The following is a 21,357-nucleotide window of genomic DNA, read 5'->3' as shown; positions in this document are numbered from 1 at the left end:
TGAAAGTAATGACATGAGGCATACTAATGAAATACAGTAAAGAATAGAGTACTTAAATAAGGCAGAGCCGAATGGGAACAAAAGATAACCTGGATACCACCCACTCATCTAAATCGTCTTCCCTTGACCATAAGGAAGGTGCGATCCCTTCGCAATATCACGTTTATTGGGCGCAGATGACTAAGATGGCTTCGATGACAATCAACGAGAACCTTACCAACCAAGCGGGAATTAGATAGTCAAAAGAACCGTTCCGAGTAGGTTAGAACGTCCGAAATTGAGAACAAATAAATTAAAATGAAATTCGAAAAATCTAATCTAAAATAAAATCAATTGGAATGCGTTAAAAGTTGTTCAACTAAACGAAATACTTCGGAATTAATTATAAAGTGAACAAGTGGAACACTTCATTCCAGCAAAGTAATTGAATTCAAATCCCCAGCGACTATTTTAGCTTGAGTGTAGCACATTTTAGGAAAATTCACACGTACTCGTGTATGTGTATGCGTGTAAAAAATCAGCACAGCATTGCCGCCGAAAGCTGCACAGCTTGTGGCAGCTGCAACAACTTTGTCAGGAAGCAATTAACGGCGCAAAATGCTTGGGCAGTCCGGACAGCTCAACTATTTCAAATATACACACTCAATTTAGTGGAAAAAACTTACATGCATACATACATAGGACTGCTAAATAAATATACGCATTCTAATAGAGTCTGTGTGGCCGCCGAATTTTCAACAAAAAAGAATAATAATTCACTAACAATTCATCTTATGCCACTTTGGAGCCGGGTTATGAGTTCTGTGTTGAATATTTGAAAATTATGGTCCACTTTGGGGCGGCTCCAAGAAAAATAATCACGTCCGTTGCAACTAACAGCCAAGCAGCCAGCAAACGCGCCAACACACACTACAACCAAGGCACATACTCCACCGCAACAGCAAAGCTGTGTGTGTGCGCGCCAGCAGTTAGCAGCCAGCAGCAATCAAACAAACGATCCAAATTTACGTAACAAGCCGCTAATAACACAGCAGCGCCAATAAACATGCATACACAGGCATAAACATAACAACATATGTGTGTGTGTGTGTAACATATGCGCACGCACACATGCACGCCGAAACAGCCGACAACGAGCCAAACGATTTGGAGCGACAATGGCGCATGCGCATTAGACATGCGAGCACTCTTAGCGCAAGACCTGGCTGCGGCAGTAGTTAGTCAGCGCGGCAGTGGCTTGGCTGCTTTGGAAGGCGTAGCAGCGGGCGGACAGGCGAAATGTGTACTGCACGAACGGACGTTCGGAAACTTGGTGAACAAATGGCTGGACGCCGTCGATAATTGATTGATTGCAGCCAGCCAGGCATTCAACCGGCCAAGCAGTCAACCAAGCGCAATGTGCACCACTCCAGACAGCCAGCGCGCAAAAGTGAGAGGCGAGCAGCAGGCAGGCAGGCGCTTACTGCGCACGCCGTCTAACTAACTTTGGCGTTGGGTTCTGGCTTTCTGGCAGCCTGCAGACCATGTCACGCCGCCGCGCCGACTCACCGTCCGAGCGACCGCAGTCTGGCAGGCGGGCCGGCAGGAAATTGCTGGTTTCAACAGCCTCTCGAAAGTTGATTTCTAGGCAGCCAGCACACACACGCACAGCCGAGTGCATGTGACCATAAATGAATTATGTAGGTACAATGAGGAACCTACATACGTGTACACCGTTGTAGTCTCCTACTTGCGCCGGCGTTTTTAAGTATGGGAATGCACGACATCCGTGATTATTAATGGCTCGAGTAAGGTAAACGTTTTATTAATAAAGACATGTGCGTATATGCAACAAATTGTGTACATGTGTACCTTCTATGTGGACGTTTGTGTATGTATTTGTATTAACGTCGAAATTGACGTGTATTTTTATGAGCTTGGAATTTCTTAAATTGAGCGCTAATTGTAAATTTTAGTATTAAATTGTATGTGGCAAGTTGAGCTACACGCAAGCTCTTTTGGTCCTTATTAGGATTGCCAAATGTGCTGTGTTCTCTACCCATAAGCCTTGAAGTCTTCTAAAGGTTCGGAGGAGCTAGTATTAAAAACCGTCTTAGCTGTATCCTCTTCGCGGCTGCTGACAGGGCTAAGTATTGAGGAAAATAAGAGGAAAAACGGGCTGAATTATTAGCCTAAAAGACGGTAGGAATACGGACTGCTACCACTGATGGGCATAGAAAGCCTACTCGCGAGCAGCTCGCGGTGGTTGTATTGTTACTGCCAAACCAGCTTTACAACGCAGAAGTATCACGGTCCTTGGAAACTTGGACCTCGGAGGAGTTAACACGATATAAAAGAAGCTTTGCTGCACTCTCTGGAGATGCCAAGAGTGCTGGTTCGGTAACAAAGACTAGGCCCAGGGCAAGACTCGGCAAGGAGGAATGGAAGGCGAAAGCTACTAACAAAGCGGCGACAAAAGACTTTGCTGTAAATCTAACAGAACGAAGGAAGATGGGAAAGTTGGGAAAATGGAAGATAACTGAGGGTTCTCGCCGAAGGTGCCGAAGTTAGCTAGCCGAATAGAGCAGGCGATTGCGAGCAAAAAACAGCTGTCCGTTGAAAGCGAAGCAACGATATTGCCTAAACGACCAAAGCGAAAGGACGAATCTGTAAAGTTTAAGTCTGGCTCGCCCCAGAAAACCAACAACCTCCAGGGTGTAAGCAATGCCCAGCGAGCCGGACATTGACCTGAGCAACCCTCTCTGATATTTCATACTGGACCCCGCTGGTATCGAGGCAATAAAGATTATGCTTGTGAGGCTTCTACGCAACCATCTTTGTCACATACTGGGAATAGCAGCCAATTCGGTAGGGAACAGCTTAAAATAGGGGCCTAAGCAGACATGAAGGCTTATTTTCCTAAGCGGTCTTTGCGGAACTAATTGACAAGGCTTAGTGATCAACGTAGCATCCAAGCTCTGGCGGATGAAGCTTAAAATGTTTCGCTATCTAGCTCTATCTATAAAAGGAATGTTTAGCAGATAGTCTGCAGTGTCTTTTATGGAGTCGTGTTTTGATCTAGCGAGCATTCTTTTCAGATATAAGAACATGAAATGGTGGATAAAGGTCAGCTCTGGAGAATACGATGGATTTATGAAGCAATATGAAGCCTAGATCATAGTTTTTTCCATCACTTTCACTGACTTGTGGCACGGTGAATTGTCTTGTGATAAAACAACAGAGTTTACTTTACGTGCGATTTTCTTTCATTTCACTAGCCTCCAATTAATTTTAAAATTAGTATTCACAATGTGCTCCATAGACAATCAAAGCTTTGCCCTTCCACCATAAACTACCTGCAGTAGGAATAAGAATCATAATCCCACACAGTTACTCTGAGTAATACAGAAGAACAAGAAGAAGAAGAAAACAATTACAAATGAGGAGTCATAAGAAAAATATGAATTTGTGATTGACAAATTTTGCGCCGGCGCGGCGTTGCTGAAGAGAAATCAAAGCGCAAGCGGCCGCCGAGCAAATGGACACCCACTCGCACGAATGACATGACAGTTGCATGCCAGCGATATTGACGTTTGGCATAAATCTGCAGCCCTACTAGGACAGGCCAAAGTGAAGTTGCAATGGCCATTACCCACGGGTGCCGCAGCGATGATGTAGCGTGTGCTACAGTGTAGGTATGGGTGTGTGTGTGAGATGACGGCGGCGCATTCGAGTGCACTCATGTTGTACGCCCAATAAACTGTCAGCAAATGGCGGCATGCCACTTTGACTCACATTCGGATTTTCGGGTCGAACGATGAAATCTTATTGTCAGCGGACATGCGGCGCGCCATTGAGCAACGCAAAAGAGCGAAAAAATGATTGGCTATTATAAAGCTTTTATTTTCTTTTTAATTTTTTTGGTTGACTTTGCGTCATTTCTTGAAGCATTTCATTCTTAATTTTAATTTTGCGACCCACAAAGCATTGAAGCTGACTGAATCACCATTATGTTGGCATAACGGTGCTTGGTGGCAGACTTATCGCAAGCGCAATAAATTTTGCGCCAATGAACGGGAGCACGCGCAAGCGCATTAACATGTTGCACGAGATTGGCGAGTGGACGCTTGGCTGGGTCGACGCTTAAGCTTTCTAGGCTGGCGCGACGGATTGGTGGCAGAAGAAGGTCAGCAAAACATAAAAGACATTGTGGGCACGTGTTGTAGAGGACACGTAAGGCACGACTTGATGGTGTCAAATGCAGGGTTTGATATGAAATTAATTCGTGCAAAATAGAGAAGTGTTGAGTGCCAAAGAATTGGTGGACAATTGGTGATTAAGTGATATATGTATGTGAAAAAGTTTTGAAACTGAATAAAAGTTATAATTGTTTATTTAAAAATTGCAACTCTCGTGTAGATGTCTCGTTAAATAAAAAAGTTTCCCATACAAGGACTGGAGTTTGATCGTTCAGTTATTATGGCAGCTATATGCTATAGTATTCCAATCTCAATAATTTCTACACAGGAGATAGCAATGCTTTGTATAATAATTTGTGCCAAATTTCGTAAAGATATCTCGTCAATTAGAAATGTTGTTCATACAAGGATTGGATTTTGAGCCTTCAGTTTGTATGACAACTATATGCTATACTGAGCCGATCTCAACAATTTCTTCGGAGCTTATATAGTTGTCTTGGATAATCTTCAATGACAAATTTCGTGCAGATATCTCCTAAATTACAAAAGTTGTTCATACAAGGACATGATTTTTTTCGGTCAGTTTGTATGGCAGCTATATGCTATAGTGCTTCGATCTAAACCATTTCTTCAAAGATGGTAGCGATGCTTTAGATAATAATGTCTGCCAAATATCATGTTGATATCTCATAAAGTAAAAGAGTTTTACATACAAAGACTTGATTTCGATCGCTCAGTTTGTATGGCAGCTATATGCTATAGTCGTCTGATATCGACCATTCCGAGAAACGAGCAGCTTAATGCTGAAAAAAGACGTATGCAAAGTTTCAGATCAATACCTCAAAAACTGAGGGACTAGTTCGGGTATATACAGATAGATCGGATAAACAGACTGACAGACGGACATGACGAAATCGACTCAGCGTCACATTGATCATTTATATAGATAGTTTATAGGGTCTTCCACGTTTCCTGTTGTTACAAACTGCATGGCAAACTTAATATACCGCGTGCAGGGTATAAAAAATAATTAACTTTCTACTTTTAATTTAAAAAATTAATTCACTTTTCAGTTTGTATTAATTTTCATTAACAAAATAATTTTATACACAATTTCACACATATATCTCACACACATTCTGCCAAGCGCCGCCATTTCACTACTTCTTTTTCACGCAACAACACATTGTTGTACACTTGTTAGACGGCAGGCAGTTGTTGCATGCCACGCAGGACACATGCATTTTTCTACATGATATGCGCATAAAAAGATTGCAGCACAAGCTACACCAACGCATAAACAGCAATTTCATTTGCAACATTGCACATTTAAAACAATAAGAACAACAACAACAGGCATGTGCTTGTCTTGCAAAAAGAATCACGTGGCATGACATGCATATTAGTGTTGTTGCTGCTGCTACCATCACCACCAACTAGCAACAACAACGCCAACTCGCAGCAAGCAACAACAACAAAAACTCAGCAAATGCTTATGCTAATGTCATACGGACGGACATACAGTTGTGCTGCAATCACCGCCGCAGACAGCGGCAGACGTTGACTGACTCGTCAAGTGTTGGACTTGGCGGTGTTGCAACAACATGTGTGTATGTAGATAAGTAGCTGCTTAAAATTCTCATGTTTAACAGCATAACACACCGCAACGTGCCACTGTGGCAGCAATAGTAACGAATATAAAATGCAACCAATGCGCTGCTGTTTGCGGGGAGAGGTGAAGAGAAGCAGGAAGAGCAGAAGATGGTCGGTGGCAACGTCACTTACCACATGCACATGCTTGGTGTTGCGATCACGTGCATCTTCTTATATACCCATAAGTGTAGTTGGCGTTGTTGCACATTATGGTATTTGTATGCCACAGCGGTGATGTTGCAAGTAGCTTGGCAATTTTTCGCTCATTAACAAGCATATTATTTCTTAGCGCATTTTTATGGCTGTTATAGCAAAATATTAGTTTGGTCGATAATTATTTGCCCCCAACTTTTTTGTTGTAGACAAAATTTGGTGGAAATGCATCATTCTTACTTCTTATTGTCGTTCATCTTCTGCCAATTCCAATAAAGTTAAGAAATTTTTGTCTCAAAGTACTTTCACTTTAATGATCTTCTCTAAACTGCTCACCAAAATAATCATTTCCTGAAATCTCTTCCTTATAACCTATGGATAGGTTAGCATGCTCAAAGCCTTTGATTCACACGACTGAAACGCCTCTAACGGTAATAGCGATTGCGATCGGAAAGTTCAGAAAACCGCTTCAGTTTTAGTACTAAAGGAATTAAATTCCAAAACTCTGGCGTCCAGCCGGCAAGTGTGTGTAGTAAGCTCAGAAATAGGCTGTGACCGTCAATATAAAAGGCCAAAACAGTGAATATTTGCTAGAAATAAGTAAAATTCGACGGTCATATATACTGCTGGGTGCCATAGAGGCAATGAAATCCCTTTTCGAAAACCTGAATCCAAGAGCCTTAGTCCGGCGTCTGCAGACTGCCCTGAAGTATATCAACAGGTGTTCTGGAGTTTCTGGCTTCGTGTCACAGAGCTGGCAGTTTGCATAAAAGGCTTGGCTCATGTTAAATAAGTGCAACTTGAGGTTAAAATGGGCAGTATAGAATGCGATAAATAGTTGGAATTTGTCCCTTGGGAGATTGATTACGTTTTTAAACCATCCATTAGCAACTTTGCCTGGTGCATGTCAGGAAGTTGTTACCAATAATGCTACCTGCCTACTTTTGCCTTCTTGCAGATTAGCTTCTTTATGGTATTTTCGTGGAAGCTGTAGGGTGGGCGTGTTCGTCAGTCAGTTCATGCCCGGCTATAGTCTTATGATCGGGCACCCAGATAAGTAATTGGTTACGAACTGATAGACTATTCAGTCGTTCTATACACTCTTGCACCAGTAGCAATTTAATCTTACAGCAAAGATCACTTTAAGTGCCGCTTGACTATCACTGAGTATGGCGAAATTCCGTTGTTATAGTTGCGTTGAAGGCTTATCTCTACACAGCGACTTATAACAAAGACTTCTGTCTGAAATTTGAACAGAAAAGTTCTCATGGGTATGAAGAGTTTGATACGGGGTCCTACGACTCCAGCACCAATTCCCTCCAAAGTTTTCGAGTCGTCGGTGTATCTCTTGATTATGCTATTCCTAAGCAGTAGGTGGATAATGGTATCATTCCATGCAACTTTGCTGCTAAAGGAAACTGTGAACTTCCTAGTGGAGTTTGTCCTTTTGGTAATGCTGTCTCTTGGGAGAAGAGCCAGTGGTATTTCAAGATTTAGCACCTTCACTTGCTGGGACATATTACCCAAATACAGACAGTTTACCTATAACTTTGCCAGCCGACTGTTGCGTTTTTCCACGTTTTGGAGCGGGTTTATTGCATACGGTCCTCTCTTATGACTGGTGATTGGACTTCGGAGTAGAATTATGTAGCCATGTTTCATCCGTTATCACAAATCGACGCAAAATTGGAGTTTATTACGCTTCAACTTCTTCAAACACTGCCCCGAATCATCAACTCGTCGTTGTTTTCGGTCAAAAGTGAGCTCGCGCGGCACTCATTTTGTGCAGAGCTTTTTCCTACCCAAATATTCGTGAATGATATGATGTTCATATTAAGTTGATAACTTTAGAGTGCCTACTATCTCGAACAACTTCACTTTACGGTCATCCAAAATTATTTTGTGGACTTTTCTGATGTTTTCGTTGGTAACAACAGCTTTTGGGCGACCACTGTCTTTATCGTCATCGGTGCTCATTTCGCCACGTCTAAACTTAGCATAACATTCCTTGATAGCTGTTTTTCTTGTAAAAGTGTCCAGAAACTCATAGTCAAGCAATTTTTGGATTCAACAGTATTTTTCCTCTCCAAAAGGCAATTTTTATCAACGCGTGAAATTCCTTTTTATCAATTTTTTTCATAATAACGAAAGTTGCCTCACTCAAAATGATAGAATTTACGAACGAATGGTCTGACAGCTGTCAAACTCTTACAAGCGTCTTTTGAAGGTTAGGGCTAACTAAAAATCATGCAGATTTAGTTCTAGTAGCGTCATCTATGTGTCAAATAACTTTTCATTTGACCTGTTATGATTACTCGCCTAATTGAGGAAGAGAGATAACCAGATTTGCAACAACAAAGACATTGCCACAGTACACCAGCGCGCTTTATTGGTTTAACTGCTCTTTGTAACCGTGTAAGGTATTCTACAAGACAAATCTTGTTGTTGTTATTGTTGCAATTTCAACTGCTTGTATTTATATATTGTTTGTGGCTCTTGTTTTGGTTTGCTTTATCAAGATAACTGCTTATCTGCGGCAGTGTATCTTGTGCGCTTACGCGTGTGCGCAACTTTTGAACTTGCCACACAGGCCACAATATAAATAAATATTAATGTGTATACAAATAAAGCCACGGCAGAAGTAAGATCGACAAATTTACACTTGTAAAGTGTAATCAAATAAAAACAAATTTATATACACACATTCATACATACACGGCAAGCGGCCTGCATGCGTGTGAAGTAGAGTAGCCTTGCCGCGCGGCACTTGCTTTTGTTGTAGCTTGTTTGGCAGATATATATCTGCACATAAATACATACAAATGTACATGTGTATGTGGGTAAACATGTTTTCAACTGTGCTTGTGTTTTTGTGCCACAAGTACATGCGTCAGATGCGCGCACGTTGATAACAGCGCGCTTTTGCAGCGGCGCATTATCGCCAGCGTAATCGCAATCGCGACAATCGCATCGCCACTTGCATAGCACGGCATGCCACAGCATAGCTTGGCAGCAGCGCGGACGGCAGCAAACACGTAAGGAAGCGTACATTAAAATAACAAGCGGCAAGAACAAGAAATACGTGCAACTACAATGTTATGCACTTGGCAATGCAGGCAAGCGGCTCTTATTATTGTTGTTGTTGCTGTTGTTGCTGGTTTGTGTTGCATTTGACCCAGCAGACGCGTTCTAATGTTGTTAATGTTCAACTTGCAACACATACGCACCGGCTAAAAACAATATATTCAATCAATACCAGCGACAAGCGTCATATGCTTGCGTGTCTGTGTGTGTGCTTGCTGCTGTTGTTGCAGCGAAAAAATTGCTTGCAACCACGCTTATCTTGCGCTGCCATCTGCAACTTCTATAGTGAGCGCCGAAAAGCCGCCACCTTGAGCGCGAATGCTGGCTGCAACAGCGCCGAGCAGCAGCCAGTGTTGCAACAGCAACACAAACAACAAAAGGCGCAGTGTAGCGCCAGACGGCAATTTGTGGTAATGTGTTGCTGAGGTGGTAATTGCAATGAATTGCCTGATTTGATTGTAATTTAGTGCGCCTGTTGCATGCGGCAGACTGCCACGACGAAATAGCGGCAGCGGCGACGCGCTAAACCATACATACAAGCGAGTACGTGTATGCAAATGGCATTTCGTTGTTGCAACGCGCGCAACATCACGCTGCCTGCTGCTGGTTTTTCTTCGCACCTTTTGCTTTGGACGCGCTGTGGCACGTTAATGCCGCTTGCTGCATGCTACATGTGCTATGTTGTTTCATTAAAAACAACAACGTTAACAACTATTAGAAGTGTTGCTGATAATCGATGAGATTTTTTGTTGAAACCCGAGATAATACTCACATGCAAACGCCAATAGGTATATATGAGTGTGTGTGTGTACATTAGAGCGGGTCTATTTTTACCATAAAATCGCGTTTGCGGGAAATGTTTTAAGGACAATTCTGTACAACTTTGTTGTTGTTGGAGACCCGACTGTCGTGGGAACTGAATGATTCCTTTGCCTTAGAGACTATGTAGACAAAGCCAGTCTAAAACCTTCGAGCCCTCGATTTTTAAGGCGAATTTTAAAAAACAGAATGATCGATTGTATGGGAGATATGTAGCTTACCATAGTTGTCCGATCTGACGGATTCCGATTAACAATGAATATATTATCAAATGCTCCTGCGTATTAATTTTCATTTTGATATCTCAAAACCTGATGAACAAATTTTTATGATCCCCAATAAATTTCGTCCAACAATCGCGCGCTCCAAACCCGGTTTAGATCCTTGGTCTCTCAGGCAAAGTTGTACAGTTGTATTCCTGTAAATTAACCCGCTCTAATGCCCACACAAACACAAACACAATTACATATAGAACCCAGTTAGCTTAGTGCAAGTTGAACCGTTAGCTGATTGCGCGAGATATGGCATTAGGTTATAGGCAACCCCCTCTCTCTTCGCATTGCAACTAGTACGAGTTTGAAATACCTTTGATTGGAAGTCGATAATTATCGTAGACATCGGTAATTCGTTTTTTGTTTGCTTTAAGTCCCGGTAGCTAATTGCAAATGCGATGAAATATAATTTCGTGCTTGATTGGAAAGTGTAGGATTCTTAAGTGATTGTGATTCTTAAGTCATTGTGCGATCTGTGCCTGTACCCGTTCGGATGGCGATTGAAAGCGGTCGCTTTGCTGGAAAGTATTGCCAAATCCAAGTAAAGCTTAATAGGTTCTGTGGTACTCAAGTTAATTTTATAACGAAAGAATATAACCGACCTCGAACTGTCAAAGTTATATGGAGGAAGTAAAGGTTGCAACATCCAGGCATTTTCTACTCCATTTTTCAGTTTTTGCAAGACTAAAGTTTAAATGTCTTGACAGTTATATCTTCAGCAAGCCTGATGAAGTAGACGGAAGCGATATTCGCCAGTTCAACTAATCTGTGGCATGTTCAAAGCGCTTTCTATGGTAGCTTCGAGCAATACTCAGGAGTATTTAGGTATCACAATGGACGATCTGTCCAACTGGAAGCCGTTTTTGGATCGATCTTTTAAGCTTACCCAACCTAATACTGGCCGATATTGACAAACTGGTCTTTAGACCGATTTTCGACCTATATTATAACTATTCGAGCTTTACTAGTTTAAAAGGAAGTAATTTTTGATCTGGAATACAACCGAGCTCACAGTCCTTTGCCTCATGAAAATCCAGGTTTGTTGCTGATCCGTTTTCATTTCGAAGAACCGACGATTGCGGTAATGGTGGTAGCTTCGTTGGCAGAGTTCTGCAGCCCCAGGCATATTCCTTATGCTCCAAAGCTTTGCTAATATTTAAGGTCAACGAATGTAGTGCAGTCTTAGTCGGTCTACCCTTCGCAGTTTAACTTATAAGAATATTTTCCCTAATGTAGGCATCTAGAATCTTCCGAGTGTCTTCTGAAGGAATGAGGTTCGATTGATTGGTCTACATTTTTCCGAATAAAAGGGGACTCCTTTCTCCGCCTTTGGTATGAATATGATCCACACTCACTATGAATATGATCGTCTCACCAAAGAATAGACCATAGTCAAGCCTTAAGTAGCCGAGACTGTTGATACGTTCCGCAATATAGCTGGGAAAAAAGCGTCCATACAAGCGAATTTAAACAATTGGGAGCCGTTAAGTGCCCAAAATAGTTTGTCCTGCGTTATAATACCGGAGGGGACATGCTCTACTCCATTTTCTAGAGGTTGGAAGTAGATATCATTTGTATACGCTTCAGACGATATTCTCACAAATCTCTTACGTTTACTACACCAAAAGAAAGCCGCAGCTTAAGCTTGGGAAAAGGTCACTGAAAAATCGATTTTGAGCTTATTTATTTGACATTTCTTTAAAGTATTTATTTACCATGCCGTTATAAGAACAATAATTAAAACATTAAGCCAACAACTCCCACAACACCAGCTGCCATTAAGGCCAGCAAAGCTCAGTTTCATGCACTACACGATTTTCGGTTAATTTCGTGAATTTATGCGATACATGTACCCACTAATGCGCATATTTAGAGTAGAAATTTAAGCGACCAAATGGCTGTTGGCTACAACAAAAGCAGCGCGTGATTGTGGCAATAAATGACGCCTCACAGAACAACAAGCTAGCTTATACATACATATATGTATATATGTACATATGTATATAGGTTTGTGTGTGAACGTAAGCATTTGGGTATGTATCAGTTATGTATTTACCACAACACTTTTAAGTCGCTGCAGCCGTGTTGTTGCCACAATTAATGACCGCCCTACTACCACACACTACACACTGCATGCATACAAACAATAACAACTTTTGGTGGCAACTAAGTGGATTGAATGTCAATGCTTTAGTGCTTCGTAATATTTATGGTTATTGCGGTCACTCGAGCGGCTATCCGAAACAGAATTGCGGCAATAAAAAAGTGAGCGGGTGAAAAACTGAGAAAATAATAAAATAAAATAAAAACTACGCTCTTTCGTCTGTTTTTAACTTTTGCTCGAATTTTATTTTACTTTTAAAACAAACTTTGATTCTTTAACTGTAAGCTCTGGATATATATATTTTTTTTTCGTTGATTAACTGATTTTTAATTCGGTTAAAGGTGTTACGTGAGTGGGGCGCAAATGGCTAGTCAATTTTATGCTTAGATATACATATATACATACATATGTGCGTATATCCGCGTTCACTTGAGTGCGTGTGCCTTGTGCGTAAGTTGCTTAGAAAGAGTGATGGGCTTGCTATTTGAGCAGACAGTTTTATCGCTGAAAAAGTAGTACAAGTTCGCGCCAGAAGTAAGCTCAAGAAATTAATCTTGTGGCATGTACAAAAAAAAAACATAAAAAAAAATAAAAAAAAAATTATTTACACAATTTTATTCCCCTTAAATTAGGTTAGCTTTAAAAAAATACTTCCAGTATAACAGTAAATCGTCACCTAAAATGCAAAGCAACGTATCATCAAAAAAATCGAAATTGATTTTTTTATTGCTTACGATTCGCTACATCATGTTAAATATATGTAGCATTAATTTTCAGCTGCCGCTTTCAGATATAACCAATTTATAACCATATATATAACCGACTATAACCAATATATAACCAATATTATAACCGTTTTATAACCAAATTATAACCAAAATTATAACCATTTTATAACCAAAACTCAAATTTTCTTTCAGTAATAGTGGTTTCTATTCGGTAGTTACTGGGTTTGATTCAGGTACAGTTACTATAAACAGGTACTGTGAGTGGCAGAGAAAGACGGTTTGTTGTCCTCACAGCCGGTTTTAGATCTGAACAAGGATAGAAAAAAGTATGCCTTTTGCGCTTTCGAAAGACTATATATAGAGAAACTCTCTTGTAGAGGAAAAAAGTTGAGTGCACTCGGCCAGAATTCCTAAGGTGTGCCTATCGTCTGCTCTAATGAAGAACTCACGGTGTGTTGGCATAAAGATGAGGTAGCTTTTTTAGACGAACTAGGTTCCAATACGAGCAGAAAGTCTTTAAAAATGAAACTCGCAGTCTGTGACTTTACTTTATCAGCTGAATTAACAACTATCATCCATTTACCGACCCTTCTTGCTTTCTCAGCAGTTATTGGCAAGCGGAGACTTGCAACAGTCGAAAATTTATGATCTCAACTTCGTAGAAATCCACAATTTTTGAACAGAATATTCAATTTTTCTACAACAACATGAGCGCTACCGCGCCAACACACGTTGCGAACGTGGCGGCACGTTGCACATAACGTAATACCTACGAAATGCTTGTCGGCTTCCTCTTACAGCCATTTAGCTGCTGGCTGAGGTTGGTAAGAAATCCTTTAGAAAATTACTAACATCCATTACCACAGCGAAGGATGTACACACAGCTATAAGGACGCGAAAAAATTGAGAATTTCTGTGCAGCAGCCATACGCCACACCACCAGGTGAGCGGCATACACCCTTTCACACTTGCTACAAGCACGTACGGCATGCCGCAACACCGTCTGCGATGCTTGTGGCTGACTGCTAAGTAGTTGGCGGCCAAAAAAGAAAGCAGGAAGATGGCGTAAAATTGTGCAACTGAAGATATCAAATAGCCACTTTGGCATATTCGACGCGACTTCAGTTTCCACTCTGCAATCTGGCAGCGACGCTGCTGACTCGTTTAGCTCATTGCGCGCAGGTGAAATATGGTAAAATGTCTTTGATGAAGTTCCTGTTGTTTTTGTTGCTGGCAACTAATACACAACCACGAGTCAAGCAGACGAGCGCGAGGCGCGGGGCTAAGACACACCAGTCAAGCTCAACACCATACACCATAGAGCAGCGCGTATAGTGAGAAATTGAAAATATGTTATGCGGTAGGTTAATGGCAATATCACGGAGGAAATGCTCTAAAACGCAACAAGGAAATTGTTTAAAAGCAAATCTTAAGTTAGCAAATAAATGACAATGTGCGCCCGGCGGCTGTGTACGTGAGCGGCATGCCAATGTGGCAAGTGTTGGAAGGAGCAACACGTGTGCATGCGAGTGCTAGTTTTAAGAGGAGATGCCTGCGGACTAGTGCAATTGACGTTGTATTGGTATAAAGCATACCAATTGACAGCTCTTATACTTATAGGTATGTGTATGACTATGTGTAGATTTCTTCTCACATATTGCACTTTTCTTCAATTGACAGCTCTTGTGCGCCGTTCTACATATTAAAAACTCAGAGACACGCACACATTTGTACAAAGAAGTACTCGTAAATTTAAAAGAAGGATATCCGATAGACAAGTCGAATGCTGCTTGCTCAACTTGCACTAATCAATTATGCAAGTAAGTTATGCAGTACTGTGATGTGATAAAATGGTTAAGAACGTCACAGGCTGCGATCACGCCGGAAATTTAAAAACAAATGAGATATAAATAATTTTTAATAATTTCACTTTTATTGCTAGTGCTATTATAAATCATTACTATGCCTAATATACATTTAAATACCATTGCGATTGCCATTACCATTACCAATACTTATATTGTACCAAATATGAAAAATTAGTTATATTTTTTGTCTAATCAGTACTTGTCCAGCATTACTTTTTCTAGTACAATTACTAAACCATTACCATTACTATTACCAATACTTGCTATTACCATTACCATTATCAATACTAATATTATTTCAAATAAGCAAAATTAGTTATATTTTTCGTCTAATCACTACTTTTCCAGCATTACTATTCCAAGTACAATTACTATACCATTACCATTACTATTACCAATACTTGCTATTGCCATTACAAGTACTAATATTTTTCCAAATAGGAAAGATTAGTTATGTCTTTCGTCTAATCACCACTTTTCCAGCATTACTATTCCAAGCACAATTACTATACCATTACCATTACTATTACCAATATTGGTATTATTAAAAATATGGAAAATTAAATATAGTTTTCTTCTAATGTTTACTCTTTTCCTAGCAATACTATTCCAAGCACAATTAGTTTACCATTACCATTACTATTACCAATACTGCTATTATGGAAAATATATTAGTTGCTTAATCATTACTTTTATTCGCAATGCTGTTCCAAGTAAGCTTACTTTAACATTACTATTAACATTACCATTACAGGTATTATAGCGCATAGGGAGGATTAAATAAAATTTTTTGTCATACCATTACTTTTATTCACTATTATATTCCCATTACAATTACTTTACCATTATCAATACAAATACTGGAATTATTACAAATATGTAAAATAAAATTTACAATTTTTCTTATCCTAATCGAAATACTATTCCAAGTATAATTACTTTACCAGTAATCTTCTATGTACAATTTCTTTGCCATTACCATTACCAATACTAGTAATATTACAAATGTGGCAAACACAATATATATTTTTGGCCTAATAATGAGTAATGGCATTATAATTACTTTACCATTACTAAACCATTACTCGTATTATTGCGGAAATGGAAGATAAAATATAATTATTTACCTAACCATTACTATTCTATTTGCTTTACTATTTCCAGTACAACTACTTTTCCATTACCTTTATAAATACCAGTATAATACCAATCTATTCCGAATATGGAGATATGGTAAAATATAAAATTTTGTCCAATCATTACTGTTTTAGGGGTTATCTATCCAATCCAAAATATGGTTTTTAACTTACCATTACCAGTACGAACTCCCATACCTAACCTATAAGGATTTCTATACCATTAAAATACCACATATATTTACATAGCTTAGGTTATGATTACGATTAGGAATGCCAAGACCTAACTTAAAACAATTACTGATACGATTACCATTACTACAATAAAAATCGGAATGAGATTACTAATGCCATTACCAAAACCATTACTAAGACAAATACAAGTACAATTTATTTTTAAAATTGGTTTGCCTTGAAAATATAATTCGCATTATCCTTTCATTTACCGGTCCGAGAGATCTCGCCCCTTTTCGATTTTCAATTCTCGAAAGTAATTCAATCTGAACATATGTATGTATTGATAACTGAACTTAAAAAAGAAAACATTACTATACTTAAAATTTTAGCAAAAACTCCATCAGTCTTTAATACTATAAATCAATACGTTGAGGGGTATAAAAAGCGCACTTCCTTTCTACGCCTCAAGGACGCATAGAAATTGAATTGAGTTAGCTAAAACCGTTAGCTAACTGCGCTATAAATCACACTGGTGCTGAAGAGATGCCAGCAATTGATTTGGCTAATGGGTTTTTATTTCAGATTATCAGCATATTTCTAGGAGTTTTCTATGTGGCGGTTATCAATCTGCTTATTAGATTATTGATAGCGGAAGTGGCGAAATAAATTGCTCAGCCAAATGGGTATATTAGTTGTGATTAATGGTGGCCGAAATGAGTGTGCTTGAATTTTCAAGTAGGTTTGGATAAATTCTCAGGATACTTCCTTGAATTATAATGATTTTTTAGAAATACAGTGAATTCGTAGCAGGATTTTGTTTCAAATACAAAAGCAGTAAATCAAAGGACATGTGTTGGTAGAAAAGTTGGTTAATGCAGCTATTAGGTAAAATTTGATTTCGGCATAGATATCTATTTTCTCAGCTGAAACTAGACAAGGACAAATGATAAATATGACTAAGATCAAGTTCAAAGGCTTACATCGATCATGATGATGATTTTTTTTAACACTAATGATTACTATCTCTGATTAGCTGATCTTTTTGGCTTTTCTTATTGAATATTGCAAGCTATGAAGTAATTCTCACATATTCAGCTATTTTTAAATCTCACCTTTTAATAAGACCTATTACTTAGACCCATTCTGAAGCACAAAATATCTTTCCCTCTTTCTTTTTCAGTCTCTTTTTGCTTTGCGAAAGCTCAGTGGCCTCCTTATAGAATTCTAATTTTAGTATATTCTTACATTTTATTATACACTTACTCTTCTTTTTAGGTATTATCTCAGTATTTATGTATGTAGTTCTCATTATTATACATAATTCTCTCCTACTGTATAAAATAATTAAATTCATTCTCCTTTCATGTAATGGTATTTTACATAAAATAATATTAAGGTCTTAACTTCACTAAAATTTTGATCTCTTAACATTTCTTTCCAACAGGCATCCTAAATCTGAGACGGCAGAACTTCCAGCACCATTGCATTTCCATAAGTTCACTTGCGCTTTGAAAGCTCTCTTCATCAGCTATGCGTTCTTACTTCAATCAATGTTACACCTGTAAATGAATGCTGTGCAAAGGGCTCGCATACACACACTCATACATTCCTAAGTACATGACTAAGCTGTGTGCTCCGGAGGGATATTAGCTGCATGCGCATCATTGAGAAATGGAAATGAGTGACGCTTTGATTGTGTGCATTGTTGTTGCGAATTTTTAATGTTCGAACATCGAAGCTGACCTTGAAATATTATGCATATAATAATAGTTAATCAATAGTTGTGACAGATCTAAGAAGAGTTTCGAATTTTCGAATTTTCGAGAATACTGGAATGCGAAATTAAGGGAAATCAACTGAATAATTCCAATTGAGGAATGCAATATTAGTTACAAGTGGTAGTGAGTGAGAGCACACGGGATGCTGGACTGAAGTCGCGAATATTTGTTAAAATTAGTAAAAAGTATTTCTTAAATTGTGTTTTTATTTAAAATAAAGTTAGAATCGTTAATAAATGCAAAAAATAGTGTCGTGAAAGTCGTAGTGCGTTATATTCCTCGAAATTATGAATATATAGTATGGTGCAAATACCTTAAGTGAGTATTCGGGTTAGTTCGTGAGTGTGTGTAGAATGTGCGTCGGTATTTTGTGCGGTTCTCGGTTCGCTTGCGTCGCGTGTGTCGGGTATTAAGTGCGATAGTTTTATAAAAAAAAGCGCGTCGTGTAATACATATGTATACGTAGCCAAGGCATGTTTAGAAAGGGTGAGTTTGTAACCAAGTTATTTCAAATTTATATATACATATGTACAATTTATTTTTGTTTACAATACATTGCTGTCTGTATGTAAATTAGAGCGGGTCGATTTTTAAGATGGTGTTTAAAAATTTAAATAATTGTGTGGGAAATAGTATATGATGTAGTTGTCCGATCTTGATGATTCCGATAAATGATCAATATAATACCAAATCGCACCTATTAATTAAAATTCCTTGAGATATCTCTAAAATCCCTAAAAAACAGTTTTCGACCCATATTCCTAAAGCAAAGTTGTTCAGAATCAGCCGTAAAAAATTTCCCACACACACGTTTTTTTTCTGTTTTATGGCTCCCTGTCAATCGACCCGCTCTAATGTACATATAAAAAATATATTAAGCAAACTGAAAGTGCAAATAATATTTTAATTAAATTTTCTTGAATTTATACAATTAGAAAACATTTTCTTTTGTATAGCAGACGAAAATGTTTAGGTTTTGTGATATCATTGATTATTAATATAATACATTTTTGAATTAAATATATAGGGTATGCAACATTTCACGCAATCTGAAGGAATTTTAGTAACAACTTATGTCTAAACAAATTCAAAATATAATTATCAAAGATTTTTATACTCTTGCTACCTTTTGCTACAGAGTATAATAGTTTTGTTCACCTGAAACTAATCACATTAGATAAAAGGTTATATATGTATACATGGCCAGGACGGCGAGAATAGTTGAATTTCGGGTGACTGTCTGTCTGTCCGTCTGTCTGTGTTAACTGTAATAATTGAGATATCTTGATGAAACTTAGTATGCGAGTTCCTTGGTACAAAAAAAAAATTATAAGTTCGTAGATGGGCATAATCAGACCATTGGACGATTTCTAAATTCTATTTGAAACTTTCACTATACAGAATACAAAACAAGAAGCAATTGACCGTATGCATAAAAAATGGTCCAATTCGAACTAAAACTGTTCAAGCCCTTAGGTACTGACCTCACAAAGGATAGAGGCAAGTGGCGAAGTTTTGTGTTCTCGGCCTATACCAGCCAATGGTAGTAGTGCCAATGAAAAAGCAGAGGTCATAACTCTTTCCATATCAGATTTTATTTTATGAAGGTTAGCGCTCACTAAAAATCTTATGGATTTAATTATAGTAGTGGCAGCTCTGTGTCAGGCAGCTTGACCTGTTATAATACCTCAAACCGATTTTTATTTAATTCTTATCTCTTCCTGAAAGGCTAGCGAGCACACTGCGGTTAATTAACTTGCTGCTAATGGATTAGAAAACATCGTTTCCTTACCAATTAGTGCGCTATATCTTTTTCCTTTCCCTCCTTTTGCTCCATAGTGAAAACTCGTTCTATTTACTTGTAAATAGTCCCGGAGTACATTTAACAGCATTTCCTTCCTATCACAAAGTAGTGCAACCAGTTCACTCCACAAACTAAGCATAATTTGTTTATCTTTATTATTTTAAACTGTTTGCTATACAAAGAATAATTTTTAATTTGAATTTACACACAAATGACTGGTGATTTCCGAACCGGCTAACATTTCTTTTCCGACCAACCAAATTTATGCATTCGATAATTTAGTGTAATGTGGCCATAAGACTACGCAACATGTACGTAAACGTATGGGTATGTAAGTGCATTATCTAAATCTTAATGTCGGAATTGTAGCGCATAAAGGATAAACTAGAGATAGGACAGCGCATGTGACTCCAACGCGTCTGCGCAGGCGCACAGCGCATAAGAGAGCTATTTATAAAGCGAAAGAGGTAGGTGTTTGGACGCATATCCCAGTGGTTGCATACATGTAAATATGTATTTTGAAGTTGTATATATGGCCGACATGCAGTCTGCATGTGTCGCACACCGCAAACTTGCAACAAACAAATTTTTCACTGTTTGTTGCATGTGTGTGAGGCGTAATGAAATGATTTCCATATGCTTCGCTTTCATTGGATTTGTAAAGCCCTTTGCTAGCCGCCACTCTTGCCATATAAATAATTGTGTATGCTTGAATGTATGTGTGGGTATATGTGTATAGCATATGCGCACCCTTTTGCTGTCTGGGCCCACATGCTCGTTCCGTTTGACATTTTAGTGTGTCAGGCTTTTAAAATTCCACATAAATTCCTTGAAATGTTTTCTCCCCCCGCACATTGTTTTTGTTGGCTGTTTTATGCTTGCCTCGCCAACAATGCGTGGCAATGCTCGTCTCCTTTGCATTGATTTCGTTTTATTCCTTGCGGCAGTTTTATACACGAAATATAGTCAATTTGAATTCAATTAAAATGCAACCCAACTGTGCCGAGTGTCACCGTCGCCACGCACAAACAACAACAACAACTTGGCGCAGCCAGCAGCGACATTCAAACGTGTGCCGCCTCTGTAGCGCTCAGCTTTGCTGGACCACCAGAAGTGTTGCGGGTTTATTGCGTTTTTGCGCCGCTGTCTGATAGGTGTGCTCAGCTCACGCCTCGCGCGTCTGCTCACCAATTTCTGAGCTGGTCGGACGCGCATATCGACATCTTTTTAATTTTGTCGTTTCGATACTTCATCGCCAGATCCTTATCTTTTGATGATATGAGTGTGGTGTTGATGGCTTTGGTGACCAAAGTAAGAACGCAACGATCCACGAAAAATTTATAACTGCCGTTTGTGCCTTATGTTGCCGTTGCAGCGCTGTTGGCCGATAATTGCGCTGGTGTTGCGCCAAACAGCGGTTGTGTTGATTGTGGCATATCGGTTTGATTGAATTTTTGTGTTTGTCTTCAATTATAATTCTTGTCTTTTTTTTAGGGAATTTCGTTTTTAGTAGCACTCTAAAGTGCTTCTGGTGGCGGGACACACGCTGTTCTCGCCGATTTTTATGACTTTCGACTTAGGTGTTTGGGATTTTTAATGTACC

The 21,357-nt window shown here is 39.0% G+C and overlaps 1 long non-coding RNA gene across 1 annotated transcript in view; it reads left to right on the top strand.

Moving 5' to 3' along the window:
* Positions 1 to 21,357, top strand: part of LOC126761523 (uncharacterized) — a 107,251-nt gene that overhangs the window by 40,826 nt on the left and 45,068 nt on the right. The window contains exon 2 of the long non-coding RNA XR_007667371.1: positions 17,617 to 18,436. This is a non-coding gene — a long non-coding RNA (uncharacterized LOC126761523). The remainder of the gene's footprint in view (positions 1 to 17,616; positions 18,437 to 21,357) is intronic.

The sequence above is a fragment of the Bactrocera neohumeralis genome, chromosome 6 (assembly GCF_024586455.1).
Source record: "Bactrocera neohumeralis isolate Rockhampton chromosome 6, APGP_CSIRO_Bneo_wtdbg2-racon-allhic-juicebox.fasta_v2, whole genome shotgun sequence".
NCBI lineage: Eukaryota > Metazoa > Arthropoda > Insecta > Diptera > Tephritidae > Bactrocera > Bactrocera neohumeralis.
This window is presented reverse-complemented; position numbering and strand designations above follow the sequence as displayed.